This window comes from Anser brachyrhynchus, assembly GCF_964034855.1.
Source record: "Anser brachyrhynchus genome assembly, chromosome: 2".
Taxonomy (NCBI): Eukaryota; Metazoa; Chordata; class Aves; order Anseriformes; family Anatidae; genus Anser; species Anser brachyrhynchus.
Genome location: NC_137695.1, coordinates 124,805,732 through 124,821,858, shown reverse-complemented (window position 1 = coordinate 124,821,858; position 16,127 = coordinate 124,805,732). Strand labels below are relative to the sequence as shown.

General features: G+C 39.7%; 1 protein-coding gene and 1 long non-coding RNA gene across 5 annotated transcripts in view; both read left to right on the top strand.

Annotated features, from left to right (window-relative positions):
- LOC308190772 overlaps positions 1–15,586 on the top strand; it is a 29,599-nt gene extending 14,013 nt beyond the window's left edge. The window contains exon 2 of the long non-coding RNA XR_013947488.1: positions 426–15,586. This is a non-coding gene — a long non-coding RNA (uncharacterized lncRNA). The remainder of the gene's footprint in view (positions 1–425) is intronic.
- Positions 1–16,127, top strand: part of PDE7A (phosphodiesterase 7A) — an 80,243-nt gene that overhangs the window by 14,777 nt on the left and 49,339 nt on the right. The window lies entirely within an intron of this gene.

Genomic DNA, 16,127 nt, shown 5'->3' with positions numbered 1-16,127 from the left:
TGTGCTTAGGGGAAAAGGATCTGGTCAGACATCCATCCTTCACACCATTGGGGTAACGTGTCTGCTCCTCAGCACTGGGGCTGTACAGGACAGAAAAGGGGGGAGAGTGAAAACATTTATTGAGATCTGATGATACAAATTGGGGCCCAAGACTGAAAATACAAAATTATTGGAGCAGATACTGTAATAAGTATTAGTGCTTAGATTTTTTGGTGGTGTTTCTACCAAAAGTCAGTCAGAAGTGTCAGTCTTGTAGTAGCATACGGATTTTTCACTAAATAAAATTAATATGCTTATGTTTATTTGTGGAAAATAGTACTGTGAGATACAGACTTCTTTTTTATAATAATTTATTTATGCTATACTTATTTATCCAACACCTGTTTAAGCCTCTAACAGCAGCCATGGAATATTTTGATTACTAGGCATGTTTTTCGTGTGGCAGACAGCAACGTGATGACATCTACCTCTTTGTCTTGGAGAAATAATATTCTTTTAAAGCCTACCAACCAGAGTTTGCATGGATGTGAAAATGCTGTTATCCTGCTAAAGGAGTTAGATTCATCTTTCACGAATGTTCCACCTGTGTGAGTATACTTCAAGTATGAAGTGTTAGATGATTCAGTGTGACTGGTTTTAATAGGTGTTGTGCTAAGGGGAGACTGAGGGACTGCCAAGCTGCTTGCTTTGAAATTTCTCAAGCAGTGTTTGAATGAAGCTAGCTAGTGAGCAGAGCTGTGGGGCTGTGCTTAGTAGCTCTGAGTTACAATCCCAGAGCACAAACTCCAATAATCAGCTCGCAAAATGGCATAGGTGGAAGCTTGCATCTGCTACTGTCTCATCTAAGAGGAATGCTTATTTTTTTTCTCCCCCTCACAACTTTAATAACTGGCAAAAACAATATAACTGGCAAATAACAAGCAAATATGTAGTGTTTAGGTGTGTGATCTGTGCTTTTTTTTTTAACCTTACAGCAGCCTTCCAGCAGCTAAAGGGGCCTACAGGAGGGCTGGGGAGGGACTCTGTCAGGGAGTGTAGTGATAGGACAAGGGGGAATTTAAACCAGAAGGGGGGAGATTTAGATTAGATATAAGAAAGAAATTCTTCACTCAGAGGGTGGTGAGGCACTGGCACAGGCTGCCCAGAGAAGCTGTGGCTGCCCCATCCCTGGAGGTGTTCAAGGCCAGGCTGGATGGGGCTTTGGGCATCCTGGTCTGGTGGGAGGTGTCCCTGCCCATAGCAGGGGGGGGGCTGGAACTGGGTGGTCTTTGAGGTTCCTTCTAACCCAAACGGTTCTGAGAGTCTGTATTAAATACGCATAGGTAAAATACTGCAACAGTAGTGTGAAGGGGAAAAAAAAGCTGCTTGACTTTCTAAAACCAATAGGAAAGACAGAAAAAATGCATAGCAGTGCCTGTAACTAGAATATTGCATGCATGTGGGTTTTGAACAGATTTTTTTCAAGTATTTGAGATAGGAGTTCCTATGCAGCAGTGTTTAAAAAATGTGCGTGCTTTGGTCTTGTCCTTTTATTCCTCGTGAGCGTACAAAGGGCAGCCCAGGTGCAACCTTCTGCTGGTTGCTGTAGGCAGTGGTAAATGGACAAACTGGATCGTTCTTTCTCATGCACACGCTTCAACAAGAAATATATGCATTTAAAAATGTGGATGGACTAAGTTCAGAATTAAGAATTTAAGTTGACTGCTTTAAATTGTCCTGCAATCATAGATCAAATTATGGCAAAAGTATGCCTCCTTGAAAGATGATTAAGGAGTTTTGAGTATGCTAAGAGCAGCTCTTGAGGCCATGGGGCACAAATTAATTCTAATTAGCCCATGGTGGAATGTGTCATTGAGGTTTTTAAAACTTTCTGGTCTATAAGGTAGATATCCCAGCATGTTTCTCAAGATGTCTCACCACGTTAAAATCCACACAACACCACCTGGAGGGTTCTACTTTAAATTGCCAGTCAGCTTTGTGATGTGTATCTCCAAAGCCAGCTGACAACTCAAAGCGTTTGAACATCTGCAGGGACCACATTACATAAACGTGTTGGCACCGATGTCAGCTCTTCCTACGCATTCAAATGAAGCTGGTATGGCTGTGCTGTATCTTCTTAATCAGCTTTGTCCAGCCATCTAGGTGATTTGTCTTTGGAAATGATGTCAGTTACTTAAGAATTTGTGGTACCTCGCTTATTGGCAAGGAAATTGCAGTTGGAAGAAGCTGAGCAGAAAGAGTGGAAACTGAAGAGCTTGGTGCTTAAGTTCCCTTCTGGAAGATGGGACCCACAGAATGTCTTCAATGTCGTGTCTCTGTCTGCAAACTGGTTTTAGGGCATGCAGATTAAGTGCAAAAATAGGATGTTGTTTTTCTCTCAAGTGAACTTCTAGGATGGATGTTTGCCTTTTTTTTTTTTTCTTTAAAGCAAAATGAATTATGTGATGGGTAATACTAGCTGCCTCAGTGCTGCCTGGAATATAGGCGTAGCTCTGCATTGAAAGCTTACACAGCAACCTTCGAGAAGCTTTATCTGTACTAACAAATGTAACTAGCTCCAATTGCAATTGAATACTTCTTTCTGTCTCAGAGTTTCCGAGTTCACATGAGCCGGTTAAGTTTTCCTTAAAAGTGAAATGTTATATAAGTATGCTACGTTTATTATAATTTGCTGATCGTATTGATTTAGATCATTTGATTAAAAATGCTTTGTGCGTCACTGCAAATAAAAATTATTTTTGTATCCTGTTGCTTTCATTCAAGTACAATAGGTGAAGTGTCATAGTTACAGCTCTTGGAATACATATTTTTTTTTTTATTCCTAGGCTTTTATTCATATTAGCAGAGGGCATTAAAGCTAAGGAGAACACTATTTTTTATTCAGCCCCCCTGTTTTCAGCATTCATTTAAAGATTGCATGTTTTCAATTACTCTTAAGGTTTAAGGTCAAATTCTTAATATTTCTGTAACAACTTCAGTTAATGTTTTTCTGTTGTTGGAAAAAGGGGAGGTGAAACTTATTTTAGTGTCTTAAAATTACAAACATTAAAAGATGTTTCTTCATGAAAACAAAGGATGATTATTATGTTTTCAGGTTTTTATGCTTTACAAAATAAGTTTTTGTCTTAGCTATTACCTTATAACCAAGTATATTATTCTGATAGCGTTTTGGCAGGGGTTCGTGTTGTTCCTGAAAGCAGTCTCTTTACTGGGGCTTTCCAAGAGAATTTAAATGTCTGCTCTTTTGGGGACAGCAGAGGGAAGGAAAGATCCTTACTATGAACGTCTGGCTACATTTCAGCTGTGCAAACTACGGACTACATTTCTTTTACAACAAACTTTTTGTGTGGATTAATGATTGTGGCTCCCTCCACGGACAGACTGCTCTTTTGCTTGCACAATAAGGAAGCCAATGTGAAATCTTCCTCCATAGTCATCACACTGATCCAGAGGCTGGTGGTGATGATACCTGAAAGAGACCTTTGTTGTGACACGCAAATCAAGTTGCAGGCTGTTGATATTCTGCAGAGGTCTAGACAGGGATGCGAAGGAAAAAACAAGAACTTGATGTCTTACCTAAGGAAGAGGTGGTAGATCCAGAAAGCATATAATCAAGATACTGAAGACAATTTTATCAATTTAGTTAAAGATTAAGCTGTAATGAATTAGCATTTTGTATCGCCAGATACAATGGGTCTCTTACTTCATTGATAATTATTACAGAATTGATGTGCCATTTAGAGGTATCACAGTTATTGGCTGTTTGGGAAGTTTGAGATACGAATCCATGTAATACATGATATCATACATTGTTTCTAGTTATTCTTTTCCCTCCTGATCTGAAGATGTTTTTAGTGCCGGATGCTTTTCGGTAGCTTTCCTGTCTGTCTTGACCATCGGTACAACCACCTTTTTCTGGAAGGCCAGATTTCCTCCCTCCAGTCAATTTTCAGGAAAGTGCATTGGTATCAGATTTGGTTAGGGTTTATTAGCAGGACTGCTTTCATTTAAATGGGATCCCATTGGCGTGATGTTGATTTGATCTGATGGAGTATGACAACACCTGCGGTTTAAAAAAAGAAGTCTTTTTACCTACACTGATGATGCATGTAGACACTGAGGACATGAGTCACCTAGTATATATTTTTTTCCTTGGTTTCTACTGGAGAAAGTGGCTAGGAATCTGAGGAGCCTTCTGCACATGTGCAGCAGGCTTTGACACGCACCGATTTAGTGCATACGTGTAGGCTGTTCCCATATTCGTAGCTCCCTGAGTTTGTAACAGACTTTATCATCGAGAATGAGCTCAGTGCCCAGAACGTGCTGAGTTACTGTGTGTGATACCAGGTGCTCTCTGAAGGACTTCCAGATCTCTGGCAGTCCAGATTGAAAAATGTATGGAAGTTGGCTGGGTTACTTTTAAGAACTTTGTCCAAACTGGTGAAGTTTGTAGATGTGCTGTTGCATATACGTGCCAAAACGGAAATGGGATGGGGAAATAAATAGTCTGCCTGCTGCTTGTTGAGGGAGGCAAGAACATGCCTGGCTTCTCTTCTGGTTCCCTGTTTATGTGAACTGTGGAGTCCAAGTTTCTTTTGGATTAATCTGGTGGTGGTGGGTATTGGGGGGCTTAGCTCCTCCCTGCAGTTAGTTAATTGTCAGGGGTGGCAATTAAGGAAAAGCTCATGGGTGTTGTCTGCTCTTCGGGTACATGTGCTGCATACATTTACAGACTGAGGGATTCCATCCATCACTCCTTTTCTTTTGGGTTCTGCAAAGAATTCAGTTACTTTTCTGACTTCAGAAAGCTTGCTCATGTTATTTCATCATGAAGCTCTTCTGTCTTGCTACAAGCCTGCGGTGGGTTTCCTCAGCCTCCTTTTTTTTTTTTTTTTTACACTCTTGAGTAATAAACAATTTTGCTGTCAGATAAGAACAAATAAAAATAAGTAGTTCTGCTGCTGAGTTAACCCATTTTAGTATTATTTGAAGTGCAGCAGAGGTGGTTTTCATCCAGTTCACTGGGTTTCTTAAATTCCTTCCTTTTATGTGGAAATAACAAAAATAGTGTCAGCTATACAAATCATTACTTTTTCAAATTCTTCTAACGGAAGAAAGTCTTGCACAAAAGTTAGTCAGACATCGGGGGGGGGGGGGGAATGCCTAAGAAGTCCATCAAGTGAATTTGTGAGCATAGATTTTATACAGGTATGAAATGTCTAGGGGGAAAAAAAATAAGTAAAATATGTATGTTGTATTATTTGGCTAGGGAAGAAAAATAAAATTATTCCCCTGAGGGATTTGTGATGAAGTTTATATGGTGGAAGAAGTTGGGGGCTGATAATATAATTAATTTTGCATATGGAATTCCATTTTGTATGGAATGATTTCCATGAATATATTGTGACAACATTCTGCCTGCAGAAAATAGCTTATTGTCCCTTCAGCTGGTTTGTAGTGGATATATCCGTGACCTTTATAATTGTGTACAAAGCATTCTTTTAGCTTCTAGATGCCCTTTTTTTACAAAAAAAAAAAAAAGAGGAAAAGAAAATGCTGCCATATTAAAATAAAAACACACTGTTTTGATGTAAACTGAAATTTATCCTGAGTGTTTCACAGATGTTTGCTATTTATTAAACATAACCATGTTTTTCTCTAATGCAATAATAGAATTGCTGTACTAAGCCCTGAAGAAGGTACAATCCAACTTCAAAGCTGTCTTTCAGTGGTCCGTTTCAAGGTATGATAATAGATGCCTACTTGCAAAAAAGACAGGTTTTGTCTCCAGTGCTTCTCTTCAGAAGCCCTGTATGAGGTTCTCCCACTGCTTCTCGTCACGGCTGGAAGGAGGAAGGAGCAGAACACCTTACGTTGTCTTAGCGCAAGCTGTGCCTGGGTGGAAGGCTGAGAGGTGTGCAGCTGGATGGCGGTGAGGGGCTGCAGTTCAGCTTTTTGGCAGTACGTGTGTCCTTCTCCCAGGCCGTGTTACGCTGAAGCCTGCTTTGAAAAACCAGGGGATAAAACAAAGATATAATGATGTGGATGCGTCGAGGTGCAAGCCAACGCCAGCCATGTGTAGTACCCCACGTGCACATACCCTAACTGAGGGCAAATCGGCCTCAGTTAAGGTGATCTTGAAATACTTAGGGTAGTAGCCTTGTACCAGTAAACACAAGCCGTAACCTGATGATGAGAGGTGTGAGCTTTTCAGATAAACTGCTCTATGCCTGTGGATTTTCAAACAAGCAATTACTTTTATTAAACAAGGAAACTTAATTATAGTGATGTTTAGTCTCATTGTAATTATTGCAGAGGTTCTTAGGATCTCAAGTGCTCTGCTGTGCCCTTGTGGCTAACCTGTTCAAAGCTTTGTATGATGTTAGCTTTTCAGGGTCAAAGGCATTTCAGAGTGAACTGCACACTTCTGAAAACTTACTCTCACTAAGGACCGATTGCTTTACAGATAACTTTAGGCCCTGTCCATGCCTAACCCCAATTACTGTACCACTTGGGACTTTAGTAGGCTTTGTATATTGAACTGACTTGTCTAGAGGAAGCAACTATGGACAACTTCAAAGCCTAGGAGTTTTAAAGGTTTTTATTTATCTTTTAGGTTTATAGATAGTAGAAGCAGCAAATCCACTGCAGAGTTTTCAAATTGTCCAGGGAAAAGTGTAAGTAGCTCAAGTCAAGGAGGATAAAAATGAGCCTGTGTACGTAACTAATTTAATTTGCATTGTACTGCTTTCAGTAAGAAGTTGGTACTCAGTGGTTAAGAATAGTTGCTTTGCGTTTGTGGATTTGCTTCCAAATATAGTTTCTATGCTGAATGTATTTATATATCTCTGTAAGCATTTATTGCTCATGAAACATTTCTCATTTGTTATTTTTTAAAATAGATTTTGAATTTGTTAGTTTTGTGTTAATAGAGCATGAGGACTTATGTATTCAGTTAGTATTTTAGAGCAGCTAATGTGGCCTTCGAGACGAAGCTAGGGTTTGCAATGTTGGCAAGTCCTGTGGGTAAAGTATGTTCTGACCTAACAGAATTTTCTTAGTACTTCTCTTTTTCTAAATCAAAAGGAAAAAAAAAATCTAATTTTTCATCCCTTATGGATGTAATTCTGAAGAGGAGCAGCACATTTAGGAAATGTTGGAATTGCCTGTGCAATCCATATTAGCATCCATCAATGCACTGTGAGGTTTAATTTTAACATTATTTGCTTATATGAGGCCCGTAGTGATTTGAAAACTGGAAGAATACAAATGTAGTCTTAAATTCCATGCCCAGAAGGACTGGTGTCTGGGCTCTGATCTTTGTGCTGGGCTGGGGTTTTGAAGATTAATACTTGTGAAATGCTCTGATACTTTTGATGATTGCTTTAGAGAAGCCACTGAGAAAATTAATTCTGCCTTCAGAGTTTGAGCACTTGGCAATACGTGAAGCCTGTTGCCATTTCAGACCTTTCACTTCTCTTTTTAAGAAACGTAGGGAGCACCAACCTACGTACAAATATTGACTTGTGAGCACTGTGGAAAACCAGCATGTAATTTTACTCTTGTTCTATTGGAAAAAAAAAAAAAGTATGTCATAAGAGTTAAGCTGCACCAGCGTTCTTTTTTTCTTTCATTTTTTTGAGGGGGATTAAAATTATGGACATCATAACTATGGATTATAAGCAGCTGACTGTTGGCTAATGACTTCTTGCCATGAATACCTTTCAGTGCAGGGTATTTTCCAAAATATCTATTTCGTTCATCTAGAAGGACGTCTGAAATTTTCTTGAATAGAATTACTTCCTAGAAATACTCATTTCTCTCAAAGCAGAATGAAAGTTCAGTGTTGAAAAATCAATTGATCTGTAATTTTCAGGACTTGAAGAGTGTTTTGCTATTCACAATTTGAGAAGTGAGTGAAAGACCAGGAGCTGGATTTTTCACCAGTGACTTCCAGGAGAAGTTCTCTGATATGGGATGTGGTGGGGCTTGACCAGGCTGACGGGTCAGCCGCTATATGCGGTGCCTTTCCTTTCCTGTTCTCCTACACTATTGGAATATGGTGCGAAAGAAGGGACAGCAGGATGAGGATGATTGCACCCGAAAATTTTGGTTAAATAAGGAACAGTTTGTTTTGTGTAGGTAACAGTAAAGAAAAAATGGGGTAGTTGTGATGGTGGTATACTGACCTATAGCACAGGACGTAAGGCTCTGCTTCAGGTGTCACTGGTTGGTTCCTCCCCTTTTCTCACAAAAAAAAACAAACTAACAAAACAATACACACACAAAAAAAATGCAACTCCAGGATCTTCAGCTACAGGCTGGATTGCATTTCTTTTTGTTTTTTGTAGGTAAGCCTTTGTGGGTAGGCTCGGAGCTCCCAGTACTGTTCCCTTCAGGAGCAATGACATCCGTATTCAGTAACCACTAAAGCAAAGAACGGTTTTAACATTTTCTGTTATTCTTTTGTTCTGATCTTTAATTCCACATGCTCATCTGTATTTCCAAGAGTCTTAAAATTCCCTCACAAGGTGAGAAAGGCTTTAATTACATAGAGACTCCCGTCTATCTTCTGTCGCGTTCGGAGCGGTAGCTGACAGCCGATCCTCCTTTCCCTGGAGAATGGTGCCTGCGGATCTGCACGCCTCGGGTTGCATCTTCCACTTCGGGTAGGTGCTGAGCTGCTGCTTCTTTCTGAGCCTGTTACTCTTCTCCTTCTCCTCCCTCGTTTCCCAAAGGCGTTTCGGAGGTTGCTTGCGTAGCTCAATTGCCCAGGCATTCTGCTTCTTTCCAGAGGTCCCTCTGTAAGTTAGATCGATGCGGTCAAAAGGAAATGATCATCCAGTATTCTACATTTTCCCCTTCCTGGCCAAGACATCGAATATTTATAAAATTAATTGCATCTTGGCTTGTCACATACACACAGCATGAATTTAATACTGGAGATAATCCCGCAGCAAGTTGAGATGGCTTCTCGCTGAACAGCAGAGTGACTAATGGAGCTGAATCTGAAGGCCAGAACTCGGGTCTGGCGGTAGAACCGCGTGCGATTCCTGTGTACCTGAAGCATTAGAGGCTTTCAGAGGTGCCAGATTGAGCTGTTGTTCGGAGCTCTTGGTTAAAATGACAGATTTTAACATCGGTTTGTGTGCAAACAAAGAATGCTGCAAGTGGACCAAAATCAAGACTTCAAACAATACGTTCACCCCAAGTAGCGAACTGTTGCCGTAATTAGATGTTGCTTCAAAGTGTATGCGAAGATTTTCCACTACAGCTTTTCATCACTTCCACAAGTTCAGTGTGCCCTATACAGATGCTTAATTTGTATGCTGGGCCCTGTGATAAAGCTATTTCTGTCGATGAGATTCCAAAATTATAGGCACTGATGTCAATGCAGATGAGGTTAGCCTAATTTGGTCAAGAGAGGGCTATGCCGTGCAAAATCTTCTTTACATGGGCACGGAAAGGCCAGTGCCAAGACTGACAGGTGTCCAGTGGGTGGCAAGGAGCTTCGCAGCTAAACATTCTGGTCCCTGCTGCCACAATCCTTGCTTCTTTAAGAAACAATGTGGCAATTGTATGCTTTTTATTTTTTTTATTTTTTTTTTCCTCCAATATTCTTGCAGAATAACTAAGCAAAACGGGTTTGGAACTGAATTTTTGGAATGTAAATCTCTTATATCCCATTGAAATAACTTTTCTAATTCTACGTTCTTGAATTCGATTTCTATTTAATGTAAAGCTTGACAATGAAAGTAGTACCATGTTACCCTCTAGAATGGAATGTTAAATTCAGAGGTATGCTGCTATGAAATCCCACTAAAAAGATTAGTTATGAGTGGTTTTTAATTGTAGGAGATCTCGGAATACTGTAAATGAGATAAAATGGACATTCAGGTAAAATACTATGTACAAGCATTACCATGTTTTTGAGAAGGCCACAGAAGGATAGTAGTTACAGTTGAAGAAGCCCCTGAACTTTCTTCTACTAGCTTTCCACCTTTCGTCTATGTCAATGTGTCAGCTGTGAGGTGCATCACAAATTAGTCTCTTAATAGACCGCTTTTCTTTGTATGCCTGCTTCCATACCTCCTTTAACTTAATCTGGGATTGCACTCATGGATTTTTTTTCCCTGGGAATTTGGTTAGTTTAGCATTGAGTGTGTGTAATTCTCCTGTTACTTTGTCAGCTCTTTCTTTAATGATGTTTTAAAAACAAACAAAAAAAATAAACCTCTTTCTCTGTATCCCAGCAAAAGTATCTTACGCTAACCTCTCCATAATAAAATGCCAAACCTTTTCAGCGTCTCTAACACAGTGCCCCTTTTCAATTTAAGGCTCACGGGCATAAGCCAAGGCACTACTGAAAGGCTCTCTCTGTTAATGGCTTATCAATAGTGGGTGAGATGCTGGAATAAGTAGACTGTTTTTGATGAAAGATCTTTGGCTGCGTGGTTGCTGGCACCCACATGCTAACAGAATACTAATGGAGTACAGTAACTCTTTTACAAACATGTAAATGTCTATAAAATATCAGTCTTGCATGAAAATACCATTATTAAACTTTATTAGCAAGTCTTTAAAGCATTCGCTCTAAGAAATTTGCATCTGTTACAGGTCAGAGAAGGAGAACCTGGAAGCACGCAAGACAGGGTGGCTCAATAAAAGAGACAAAAGACAGGTGGCTCGGTAAAATGGAAGATGGGAAACTGGCAGTACTGCCTTGTAGTCTGGGAGGCAGCACGAGGTGTTGCAACGGCAGGTGCTGAACCGGCGTGGGGAAGGTTAGGGGTTTCAGCACCCGGTCTCATTAGAGCCATTCTGAGTTTAACCAGTTTGGCTGAAATTGGTCTGCTTAACCAGTTCAGTTGAAATTGGTCAGCTCAGCCTTAATGGGCGTAGGTTTAATTAGTTCTTGGGAAAACTCACGGAAGACTACGAGCGTTTTTGGGTACGGTGCATCAGCAAGTTCTGAAGTAAGCGGTTAGTGGGAAAGGCTCCAGAAGAGGGAAAGAATGGTGTAGCAGAAACTGTAACTGTATTTTTTTTCACAAGCTTAAAATGTTAAGTTTTTGAGGTGAAACAAATCGAATGCAGTTGACTAATGTGACTTTTTCTTATCCTTTCTTGTATCTTTCTTGTATTTCTGATAGTGTGTATTACTTCTTCAAGTGCCTTACTTTTTCTGTGGAATGGTTGGGCACGGCCAATGTGATCTTTCTTTGAATCTCTTTAATCTTTATACACTCTGTGGTGACTATTTAAGTTAATTATTATTTTCATTTGTAATGCCTTTATATTGAAAAAAATATTAAAAAATACTATATTGACTTGTGGATTTGACAGTTGATGGTATAACCAGTTTCAGTGTTTGCTCTGTGTAGTCGTTCGGGTATTTTAATGGAAATGATCACAGAATAGTGAAACAAAAGCTAGATTAGATTTATTCTGAAAGAAAATATTCTGAAATAAAAGAACCTGAATATTCTGTTACCAGCCCTGCTTAATTTATGAAACCTGAAACTCTCGGCTTTCCCCTTTAAACTTTATCTTTTTTGACTATGTAATATTTTCGTGTTTGTGTTATTACTAACAAGGAATCTGAAACAATGATGATTTTATTACTGCCTTTTTAATGTGTAACATAGACCCGTGTGCATAGGGGAATGCTGATTTTTTTTTCCACCATAGGAACGCTATTTTTTTAAACAGAACTTGAAAATGGTATCTAAAATATTTTTGAATAAATGTCTGCCTATAATAAATGAAAGCTGTGGAGTCTCAGTAGATGTCAATATTTTAATTTTGTGTAAACTACTCTATAAATACTCCCTGCAAAGTTAGTTGAGGCATGCGTGGGGTTGGGGGCGGGTTGTGAAGTGCCTCCTTGTGCAGTGCTGGAGTAGCAAATGCTGGGAAGAGGCAGAGGCAGGCAGGCAGATGTTTCTAAGGCTTAGAGGGAGGTGAGCCCTGGTAGTTATGGGAGATTGCCCATCACCTGGGAGTCAAATAGAAGAAATAGAAGCTATCATTTTTTAAAAAATTCCATCTGTTCGTTTCTGATTGCTTTTCCTCTCTGAATGAGAAGGCAGGGAGGAAGTCAAAGAGCGGAGGGCAGCAGCTCCCGTACTCTGCCCCTTGGCTTTTAGCCCTTGCTCGTTTCTCTCCATTGCTCTGCTCTTTGTGCTCACGAGATAGATGAACGTGTCTGGAAATTCATACCTACAGCTGCTGTCTGTGGAGGCCCCGATTGCTTCCCAGCCCCACACACGCTTCTGGAACCGTGAAGCTGCGAGGTGAGCGAGTAACCTTCACGAGGGCAGCTATAGCCATACAAATCACTGGGGAAGCCAAGGGTAAGAAAAAAGCTCCAAACCAAAAAGTGTAGGCATTGAATTTAGATGGCAGACTTCTTGTGAGCTTTGTGCCTTCCGTGGATACTTTATGAAGGGTTACAGGGAGATGTAACTGCTGTGATTTACATTTGTTCCTTATGTTCCGTTTCTGGTGTTGTGATAGGTTGACAGTTTTTTGATGTTGTCCTTCTGTGGGATTGCAACCTCAGCAATTTGGATTTAGGTTTCCAGTTAAAGATAAGACAGGCAGTGCTACAGTCTTCCGCTGTTCAGAGGATGTGCTTTAGCAATAGAACAGGGCAGTTTTATTACAAAGTCTCAAACACGGGTAGCTTTTCTTGTCACATATTACTGCTCATCTGTTTTCACTTCCATAGCCAGGTTACTTGCAATATGTGAAGCCTGTTGGATTTGAAATCGTTCTTCGGCTGCTTCCAATAAACCATTCAGTCTGTGTGAAGATGCATTCGATAGTACAGCACAGTAACTCACAGCAGCTAAAACCTGACCTTCAGCACAGTCTGTCCTGAGTGAACGGGTGGCGAGCTGAGGCCCTGACAGCACTTTGCCTTGTAACAGCCATACTTTTTCCCTCACCAACTTTATAGACAAAGGTGTTCACCTTGGGCTCTGAAAAGAGTCTATTTTCTTGCTGTGGCACAGAGCTTTTGAGGGTGAGCAGATGCCAGCACACACACAGAGGTGTAGAGAGAGACAAACTGATGGAGACCAGACCTGGTTGAGCACATGTACGACCATGCTCAAGTGGTTCTCTGTCCAAGGTTTTTACCTAAATCCTGCAGACAGCTGAAAAAAAATATTTTTCACATTTTATTTAGGAAAAAATTAGTATGTGTGGACTGTCATCTTAATAACATTTTGACTTAACTCTTTTATTTCTTCCAAGAGGATACTGTGAAAGTGGAGTACAGCTTCTTGCCATCCTCTTTTCTCTGGGGAGAAGCAGAACTTTTAAGTTCTTTGCTTTTAAACAAAGCCTTTGCTTCCTTCACGCAGCTCTTGCTAAGCTTGTAGGAAAGAATTACAGCTTGAGGAAGCAGGAGAGCATCTTAACTGAATATTGAAATACCCTGTGATTCTTCACCTGGCTGGAGATTTGATTGATTGGGGATGCAACTTCGCAGTGGAAGTTTTGTGCATGAGGACTGAACAATATGAGTATGGATGTGGCTATGCTTGCTGACATGTCTGCAGTAAATGGAAAAAAAAAATTAATGCTATGCTGCGTTTTCTGCTATGGAAAAAAAAAAGATTTTATTTTTTGAGACTGTACCAGTGTTGAGCATTTCATATCCAATAGCACACCGTAAATAAAACTTTTGGAAGTGTGTATAAACATACAGTTCATTATACATTAACCTGTTTCTTTTTCTGATGGCTATCCAACCTGTTCTACCTTTCCCCTGACCCCAACCATCCCTAATAAAAGTGAACAATTTGCTAAAGGGTTGATATTTGCAAAAGCTTATAAGGGACTTTATTTTTCTAGTCTACAGCGTGAAGGTAGAGGTCACTGAGGCTTCAGACACTGAAATGAATAGACATTCTGCTGAGAATCTTCTAAAGCATCTTCTGTTATGAATGTTATATTAAAAACACCCCTGTTCAAAACAAACAAACAACCCACCCAAAAACAAAACGTGAACAACAAAAACACACGCACACAAAAAAAAGTTGTTTTAGTGATAGAGGTTGCTCATTCAAAAAGGCAAATCCTTCGTCTTAGTTTTGGAAGACAGATGCTGGAATTGTTTGGAAATTTAGTTCCAACATCCTTCCTTTCTTCACTTTTACTTGAGTGTGCTGGTTTTATTACTTTTCCTTTTTTTTTTTAACTGTGTGTAAATGCCTCTACAATGCAATTGTAAGTAAGCAGCCTCAGAAAATGGGAGCCAGAAAAAAAAGGAAATAGTGTTGTAGAATTTCAGTTCTTTTGCTAGATGTTTTTGCAAGACCACAGGTTGTATGGTACAAACAGTGTGACAGATGAGCCAGTTTAGATGCTCTAAATTTATAATGGTGTGTTCTTTGTATTCATAGAAATCGAAATGTACTAGATCAGGTAAACCACCAGCAGATTAATTATAGTTTGTTATATGAGAGAGAGACTAAGAGTTTAGTCTAATTTGTGTTGCAAAAGAAGTGTTTTAGAAGTAATTTATTTTTAGGTGTTTAACTTAAGGAAACTAAACCCTTTCTCCTTCACCCCCCGACTGATACGCATGCATTTATGCCAAGTCGTCACACAAGGCTGTTTCTTTTAACCTGCATAACCGTGATTTTGAGAAAGTAACGTGAAAGGTTAAAAACAGCCATCAGAACAAAAAAAAAAGTAACGTTTTGTAGCTTGCTAGCTTACTTTGGCAAAGATTTATGTGCTTTGTTTATCAAAGTATTTAAGACATCATACCCTTTTTTGAAATAATATCTGAAGTGAACAGAGGATGATCCTGGTGATTTCTGTTGCTATGTTAGAGTAGCTGATGAATGAATATGGCAGTATAGAAATTTAAGGTTTTCAGATCCCTGTTATTTACTCAGCTTGGATTCTTTTTCTTCTTTCTTTATCACACTGAGGACTGAGATGGAAGATGTCTAAAACTTAAATGCTTTTAAAGGAAATTGCTTAGTTACGCCTTCTGGACCAGTAGCTGTCCTTGGCTTTTTGGAAGTTGAAGTTCTGGAACCCTAAGCCTTGCTTTAAGATCAGCAAGCTTCTTGAGTGTAGTTGCAGTGACTTCGGAGTTAATGGCTGTGTACACATGGTAATGAAGGTGAATTCTGCAAACTTTTTTTAACTTATGTTTGCTCATTGCTCACTAGCTGATAAGAAGCTATATTAATGAACAGAACAGTCAGAATCATGTGCCTGAATTGAAATTATAAAGCTTAGGTAACATTTTAAATTAAGACAGAAGAGAAGTAGCATTTATAGAAGTCGGTCACTGTATAAGCATTTTGTAATTCTAGAAGGCTTATTCTCAAGATCCATAGCAATAATGGGATGTTTTCTACCTATTTTCCTTGAGTGCGGTGTTTAGTGGATGGTTTGGGCTGCAGCAAACAGCTACCCATGTAGTTACAAGAATACTTCTCATATATTATCATTTAATTATTCTTTGTTAGTGAAGCCTGCTAGAGAGAAAGAGAGATCAAATGACAGATAATAAGGCAGAGAGAAAAGTGAAGAAAAAATGGAAATGAGTTTAGAGCTTTGTCTTTCGCTATGTGCTGATGACTCGGTAAATGACATATTCCTCAGCTGTCTTCACATGCTGTTAATGTAAGTACAGTTAAGTTTCCTGACTGGCTCAGAACAAGTCATGGACCAGTCAGGGCTGTATCCTAGAAATCCAGGTGCCACAAGTCACTGTTCCATGTATGCTTAGGAAGATGCTATTTGAAGGACAAGGGAGACCCCACAGAGAGATCATTTCTGGGCCAGGTGGACAAGTGCGCGCTTGTGAAATCAGGACGTTCTGGAAAGTGGGAGAGGCTACCAACAGGCCTCCAAATTCTGCATTTAAAAAACATCATGTGATGGAGATAGTGAAACCCTGCTGCATTTAAACAGGAGTCTTGTATGAGACCCGATAGTGTATGTGAGATATGGTGCAGTTGTATCAACTCTGGGTTTCTTGTAGGTGTTGTTGAATGTTATTTTTTATTTGGTGGGGAGCATTTGAAGAAGCATCTGTAGATACAATGGTTACTGAGGTTTGTAAGACAATGACTCATTCTTCAGGATGG